The sequence below is a fragment of the Mustela nigripes genome, chromosome 6 (assembly GCF_022355385.1).
Source record: "Mustela nigripes isolate SB6536 chromosome 6, MUSNIG.SB6536, whole genome shotgun sequence".
Lineage (NCBI taxonomy): Eukaryota > Metazoa > Chordata > Mammalia > Carnivora > Mustelidae > Mustela > Mustela nigripes.
The window spans coordinates 118,490,327-118,498,275 of NC_081562.1; positions in this window are offsets into that span (position 1 = coordinate 118,490,327).

The window sequence follows — 7,949 nt, forward strand, 5'->3', positions numbered from 1 at the left end:
AGACAGGAACCCCTGCAGAACGAATTTTTAGAAAACCTCTCAGAGTTAGGGTTGTGCTCATTGTAACACCAGTAATACATAAAGTTGTTTGGCCTCTCACTGCAGATGACCCCACTCTGAGCCCTTCATATGCATTATTTTCTGGTAATCCTCACCACAGTCCTATTGTGGGAGGGGGAAGGGTGCATGGGACACTGGGGCTCCGGGAGGCACACAGAAGTTGCAGAATCTGGCCAAAGACCTTTGCTCTGAACACGAGCCACAAGGAGCATATAAGCAAAGAGAGCAAAGAAAAAAAGCCAAAAACACTAGTGCTGGAGAAGAAAAACAATATGATCCAGTGCTGTGTGTGACATTATCTACAGGGCTTCTGAGTAAATCCCATCGGGGAGATGGGGCAGACAGGACAGCATGATCAGGTGCTTGAGGAAGGCACAGATCCCAATTTGGGGTGCTTCTGTCTCTTTCTAGACGTGTTACTTGACTTCTGTCCTTCTCAAACTCCTCTCAGACAAAATGGGGATAAGGATATAGTGCTCACGTCCTGGGAAAGCCGAAGTACTGCCACAGAGTGAACGTGCAGAAACTGACAGCTCCTACCATGGGTGCTTGTACTAACAGTGTTCTGTGGGCTGGAGCCACTGGGGAAGGCTTTGTGGAGAGCCTGGAAGGACAGCTGCATTGTGTCTAAGCAGAGGCGAAGGGTATCCTCTCCAGACTGCGGGAGTAAGATGAGAAAAAGAGAAAATGAATTGCAGAGGCTTTTGTGGAAAATCATAGTCCTAGGCGGTGGTGCTATTACTTCTTGCCATGAACATGTCTTTCAGGGACAGAGTGTTTCAATGACATACAATTCCCATTTGTCCTCAATTTGTCAACTCGGTGAAACAACTTTTCCTCCTTGTGTGTCACACCTGTACGTGTCCAGCCCTCTGCAGACCCATATGGAGCCAAATGTTCCTGCGAGATCATTTATCAGCCAGCAAACTGATTAGAACAATATGATATTGTTGGGTTTTCTGGGTCAGCCTTGCAGAAGTTGTACAATGTAACTGAAATGCTGTATGGTTGCAGTAGGAAAAAAAAAAAAAATTGAAGCGATACTAGAAACTAAGTTAAACCCACCCAAATAAAGTTTAATGAGAAATTGTGTTTCAGTGGCAAGTTTGGTAAGGGCAGATTTAATTAGAAGAAGCTAATGAGATTGAACCGCTGTGGGTTCTGAAGATGACTCTGCGATTTTAAAGATTTCTGTGGTCGCTGAGCCCTGGTTCTTTATCACGACAACCTCGGTTCAGACTGTTTGGCTTCCCCCTTTTTCCAGCACTGATACAGCCCTAGCCCTGCTCTGCTGATTCCCAGCCATGACTAAGGCCACTTGAGATGAACAAGCAAAATGAAAACAGGACAGAACGTGGTAGAGGAGCTGGGGAGGAAGGTGGGAGATTTTTTCCTGAAGATTTGAGAATAGAATAATGAAGGTTAAGGTTGAAAAGATACATGAGTATCGGAGGGTTGGGTTGTCTGAATCCCAATGTAAGAAGACAGAGGCGCAGGGGAGGGCGGTGCTTCCCCAGAGGAGGATAAAAGTGGGTCAGGTCTGTCCACCGGGCCAATTGGCCTCCCTGGTGAGCGGTACGCAGTTACGAGACCCTGGACATGGCACATGAGAAACCAGCTCCACAGCCGCGTGTAGTCTCATGTCATCTATACGTGCACCTATGCGTTTGTTGGTTGTTATATTTTTAGGAAAAAAAGGATTTTTCTTTCGTAAGTCAGGACTCTGTGACTCAGAAACCCCTGCGCCCGTTTCATTTTGACCGTGGGAAGAATCACAGTCCCTCTCCTCACCGCCAACCCCACTTTCCTGCAACTTCAGGCCCTTCCTCCTACCTACTTGATTGGGGGAGGTTTAAGCACAGGGGAGAATATCTATCTGCTGCTTCTGTGATATGTGATCTAAATCATGATTTAAACCAACGTTGAGCATGACGCCCTTAGAAACCCAGCACTGGTCCAAGGAACGTGTGTCAGGACCAGCCCTGGGTGCCTGAATGTCCCCGCCTTCCTCTGAGTCCCAGAGAAGGGATTTCACAGACTCAGGAAGGAACTCGGATTATTGAGTCATCAGGGCAGATGTGCGATGACCAGAGAAAGAATGCTTAACGGCCGCTTAAGAAAAAAGGAAAAAAAAAAAAAAAAAAAAGACAAAACCGATGTTTCTTTAATTCCCTGCCTTTTCAAGGACCTTAAATAACCCTCCTCCCTCCTTGCTTTGGGGCTGTTTTGTGATGACCTACTATAAGGTTTCCTTTAGTTGACTTAGATATTCTTTGATGTTTTTCTTTGTCTGAAGAACACTACCAGTCCTCATTTTTTTAAAAGATTAATGTCCTTGATAAAACCTTGAAGTCCTTCTTGTTGGCTTGTTTTAACAGTCAGACAATAATAATTATACCAACACTGGAACAGGTCCCAATAAGCCTAATGTTTTAGGTAGTGCCATGCTATATATTAATTCAGAGAGTAGTCTGCATAATTACTTTTAACCATGAACTAGAACTCTGGTTTCTCAAAGTGCGTTCCATGGACCACCTCCTTTAGGATTAACCGGGGGTTTGATGGAGAGCCAGGTGCCTGGGCCTGATCCATGTTGGGCACAATCAGAATTTCTAATTACTACAGTTGAGACCCAGCAATCTACACTTTACTTAAATGTCCAGTAAGTGTCCAGATGATTCTTACACACAGGAAAGTTTGAGAAGCAGGGATAGAGCACAAGAAATAGAAATCGCATGTCAAAAGCCTAACAGAATGATTGGCCCATGATAAACATTCAAGAAAGACCAGAGCAATGTCCTTGGGAATAAAATTCAGGAGGTGTCTGTTAACCATTGACTTAGACAGCAATGGTCAGGGCTGTCAGGGCACCAGCCCAGACAGAAAGCTTCTAATCCTGGGAATTAAGAGAAGAATAACAAATATTTTTTAACCCTATACCTTCATTCTAAGGAAAGTGAATCTGCAGAGTTATTGCATGGGAAAAATCATTTTTTATTATTTGCTACCTCTTTGTCAGCTTTTTCCTCTCTGAGGCTACGCACTGATGGGAAACAGCCTCTCTGCCTCTCTCCCAAGCCCTGTCACCACCCTAGCAAAGGGTGGTTATTTACTCGTGGTTGACAGAACATTCCAAGCATCCGCCTGCTTGTAGGCTGCGATTCTTGGCCAGATTCATTAGGAAAATCCTGTTTTGCTATCCTCCCGGGAATGACAGTGGCTGGCTGGGATCCCACTGGTACAAGGGAGACACACATGTGGCCTCAAGAAGACAATGGTGTGGCTGGCACCGTGTCGTCCAGACACGGGCACCCCCGAGCTGCCTCTCTTTTCATCACACACGGGCTCATCAGGAACCAACAAAAAGAACTCTAGCATTTTCTTTAACCCCTTCTGACTTCTCATTTTAAAAAAAGGGAACTATGTGAACAACAACAAAACAAGTTGTTTACCAACATTAATTGCAAGAAGAAAAGAAAGCTTCCGTTTGGGGCGAGAATGACCTATTGGCCTTTTAGTAAGATGGTGATGGCTAGCCACACAGAAATGACACCACATTGTGCCAGACAAGTGGGAACGACCTTTTATCTAATGTTTCTTCTATGCCAGAAGGCTGACTAGGCCTTGATCTGCATCCTTCCATGTCTATAAGGGCAACATCCATTACCGGAGTGGGAGGACTTTGAGGAAGTGAGGCCAGGTGAGCGTTGAAGAGAATGGGAATCTCCCACGCAAGAAAGCGTTCTATGACTTGGCATGTTTGCCTCCGTGAGACCCCTACAGCATTCTGCTCAAGCTGCGAGGATAGATCATGGCCTATCCTGCATTTCAGCTCCTAGATTCTGAGTTCCCAGGGGAAAGGCTCGGTCACCCCCCACCCCCAAACGTGTTTTCCTCTGTTCTGCATTTGTCTGTTTGGATCCAGGAATTACAGTGCAGGGCCCACCTGCCAGCCACAGCTGTTTCCAGCCCCCCAGTGATGCAGAGCCCATTCTCTAGACCACCTTGGTACCAAACTGTCACATTCCAAGCCAGTATGTGCCCTGGCTTGGGACCGCCCCTACCACCCCAAAGCCTACTAGAATTCTTCAGTCCAGACGATCCTCAGCTTTCCCCTAACCCTGCCTTGCCTTTTACACAGAGACCCCAATAAAGGCCGTGGTCTGTGCTTTCCCCATGCTCCTTTCTATCTCCTGGTGGACACTGGTGGCCCCCACCCTGCCTGTGGCCCCTGCATGGTGTGCCACACCTTGTGTTTCTAGGGGAACTGTGAGTTACTTTACATTTGGCTTTCAGTGGCACCGACCTCTCCACGCTGTCACTCAGTCACCTTTGTTAAATCAAGACCCAGGTACAAATCAGTCCCTCTGTTTGCGCCAACCTAGCCCCATATCCTTGGCAGCTGGATGAAACAGCTGTCCATTGAACTGAACTGGTGACTATCTCTGAAGCGGAAAATGATCAGGAAACTCACACCGTACAAGTCCCGAGCAATAAATCCTCACCATGCAAATGGGGCCAAAACGTTCAGCTGAGGGTCAGAGTTTACCAAAGGAAAACTGGCCAGCACTTCTAAGAAAATGACTAGTTTCCTTGAATTATTTATTTGCTTGTTGTGAATCTGTTTTTTGAGTGTTACTTTTGTTTTTTCCATGTTCTGCCTTAAAAAAGTTTACTGTCCTCAAACTCTGTTTATTGACCTCTTAAGTAACTGTGGGATATACCAACCAGAAGGCATGCTAGTTGTCTCTTTGATTTAATCCACCAGAAATTAAATTTTCTAAAAGCAATATGTATGAAACATGCAAAAAAGAGAGGACAAGGGAGGAATTAGTAGTTTGCAGGAAGGCAACCAATGGACACGAAACATAATTCAGAGAAAAGAAAACAAATCATTACTGAAAGTCAGCTTTTCATCAGCAATGGTTAAAAAGTAACAATAAAAGTCTGAACCCAGTGTCTCATTCAGCTAGAAAGCTGGTGGGTAAGTTCGATAGCGGCTGCCGTGTTTCTTTGGTCACCCACCCTCCCCTGATAACTTGGTTCATTCGTCCCCGGGCTTTGCCGATAAGACCCAGCAAGACTCCGCATTCCAACAAGTGCCATCACTAGAGCCTCCGTCCTGCCTGGGAACCTAAAGTGAATTTCTGCCGTCGGAGGCTGAACAAAGCACAGTTCTGAAGTCTGCTGGAACTGCACGTACTTTTGGGTTTTGTCAAACGAGTGAATGTGTTCGTTCTTTGTCTAAACATTTTTACCATCTTCCCTACAGTTCTGGATGCCGGGAATGTGCATCAGTCCTTTTGCTCAAACCACCAAATACCTGAAGTTTACCATGACTAACTAGTCACAGAATGAGTACGAAACCCGCTCTGCTTCCCCCTCTCTCTACAGCATACACTGGAGCTACGGTATTATGCATTCTTGGAACAGATGATACTCATGTACACATCTAATATCCTTTCCAGAGAACCTGCCTTCTTCGTGGTCAAGGGCCACCTGTTCACCAGTAGGCAAACCTTTATATAAGGTAATAGTGGATTTTATATGTTGAAGGATTAATTTAAAATGTAGAAGAATATTTCCTAGGGTGCCTGGGTGGCTCAGTTGGTTAAGCATCTGCCTTTGACTCAGGTCATAATCCTGGGGTCCTGGGATTGAGTCCTGCCCGCATCAGGGAGCCTGCTTGTCTCTCTTCTTCTGCCCCTCATCCCTGCTGGTGTGCACGTGCACACACACACACACACACACACACACACACATGAACGTCTGTGTATGTGCACACACATGCACATTCTCAAATAAATTTTTTTTAAAAAGTGTTTCATAGTTATAAATTCTTTGCTGCTACCTCATAACAAATTGTTCCATTATTATTATTATTATTAACTTTTCCCAGATTTCCTAATGAACTGTAGTGTGAACAGGGCACCAGCACATGGGGAAGGGAAATCCTGACAGTTAGGAACAAGGGGACCAAAGTTAGGAATGTGGGGACCATTTGCAGGATGGCAAATCTGATTTTCAGCCATTTGATGTAAAATTTTAAGGTCTTAATAACTATGTTTAAAGGAATATATTTAAAAGTTAAAAAGGCAGGGGATTCTGGGTGGCTCAGTCAGTTAAGCAACTGACTCTTGATTTCGGCTCAGGTCATGATCTCAGGGTCCTGAGATCAGATCTAGCCAAGGGTCAGCCTCTGCACAGAGTCTGCTTGAGACTCTCTCTCTCCCTCTCCCTCTGCCCTTCCCCCCACTCATGCTCTCTAAATAAATAAACAAACAAATAAATAAAATCTTTAAAAGCTAAAAGATTTTCTCTGAGGTGTATTTGAAATGCCAATATAAAGATAGCAAGAAGAACCCCCACAGACACCAACGCTTGAGGAAGACCAAATCCTCTCCCCTCCTTCATAAAGGCAGGTGCCATGAACCATCTTTAGTTCCCACACAACTCTCACTGCTGAGGTAAGTCTATTTATTGAACATTCCCACTTATTAGTCTACTTATATCTCAAAATAAGCGCCTGCCTTCCTGCTGCATGGCTATGTGCCCAAAGGCCTCCTTCATCCCGCTAGATGGGGAGTTCCTTCGGGGCAAGAGAGCTGAGGACAGCTGCCGTTCACAGCAGAAACCATGAAGACGAGAAGCATCACGGTCTGAATCTATTGCAGTATGAACCCGCAGAGCTGTGGGCCATTTGCAGAAAGATGAGTGGTGTGCTGTCATTGGCCAAGAACCTAGGGGTGGGGCCCGGGAACCTGCCTTTTAAGCAAGTTCCAGGATTCTAATGAGCCCCGAAGGTTGAGAGGGGCGGCTTGTGACCTATCCTAATATTAACTTGCCCCTACCGGCAGGTTGTCCTGGTCCCCCCTCTCATCCGGCTCTGCAGGTCTGGTTAACCGCCAGGCAACCAGCCGCCAGGCAACCAGCTGCCCCGCTGGGGGAGCTCAGTGAGTTGACAGTAACGTGCCTCCCAATTCCCCTGCTTGTCAGGAGGTGACATAACCTGAAGGAAGAAATACTTAGGCTCCGGGGTCAGGCAGATTTGGTTTGGAGCTCTGTGGTGCTGTTTAAGAATTGGGCGTCTTGAGTTCTCTGAGCTTCAGTTTATGCGATGACAAACCACAATCCATTAAATGAGATATTTTGTGGACGTCTTCAGCACGGAGTCAGCATTCCATAAATGTAGGCTGTTCTTTCGCTGCCCTCTTCATCGGGTTCATGTGAGAATGAATGAGGGAAATGCAGGGCACCTGGCACGTCATAGCCCTCTGCAAACACGAGCTATTAGTATCTTCAGTTTCGAGCAACTAAATATAACTTATGAGCACAGTGCCTTCATTTGTTGAGAACCAAGGGAGGAAACTATTTCTATATTCATTTGATTTTTATAGGAAAAAATGTTACAGAGATACTAGACGATTAACAAATTTTAAGAAAGACTGTTCCACTTAGCCTTTTAGATGGAAAGCAAGATTGGCATTTCTTTCCCTCCTTGCTTCCTTCCAGACAAGGGAACTGTATCGCAGAGACCATGTGCATTCTCAGGTTAAAACAAAGTGTTAGAACTCCTTAAAAGTACTGAAATAAAGAGTTTAGTCCAGATACTATATGAAGCAGGATATTTAGAAATAGCTTCATTTTTCCAGGGATCCCAGGTATCACAAGATTCCAAGAGAACATCTTAATAAGGGGACTCTTGTTGGGGCGCCTGGGTGGCTCAGTTGGTTGACTGTCCAACTCTTGATCTCAGCTCAAGTCTTGATTACAGGGTCATGAGTTCAAGTCCCATATTGGGCTCCATAAAAAAATCAAATAAAAAAATAAAAGGACTCGATAGGAGTCAAGATGGCGGAGAAGTAGCAAGCTGAGACTGCTTCAGCTAG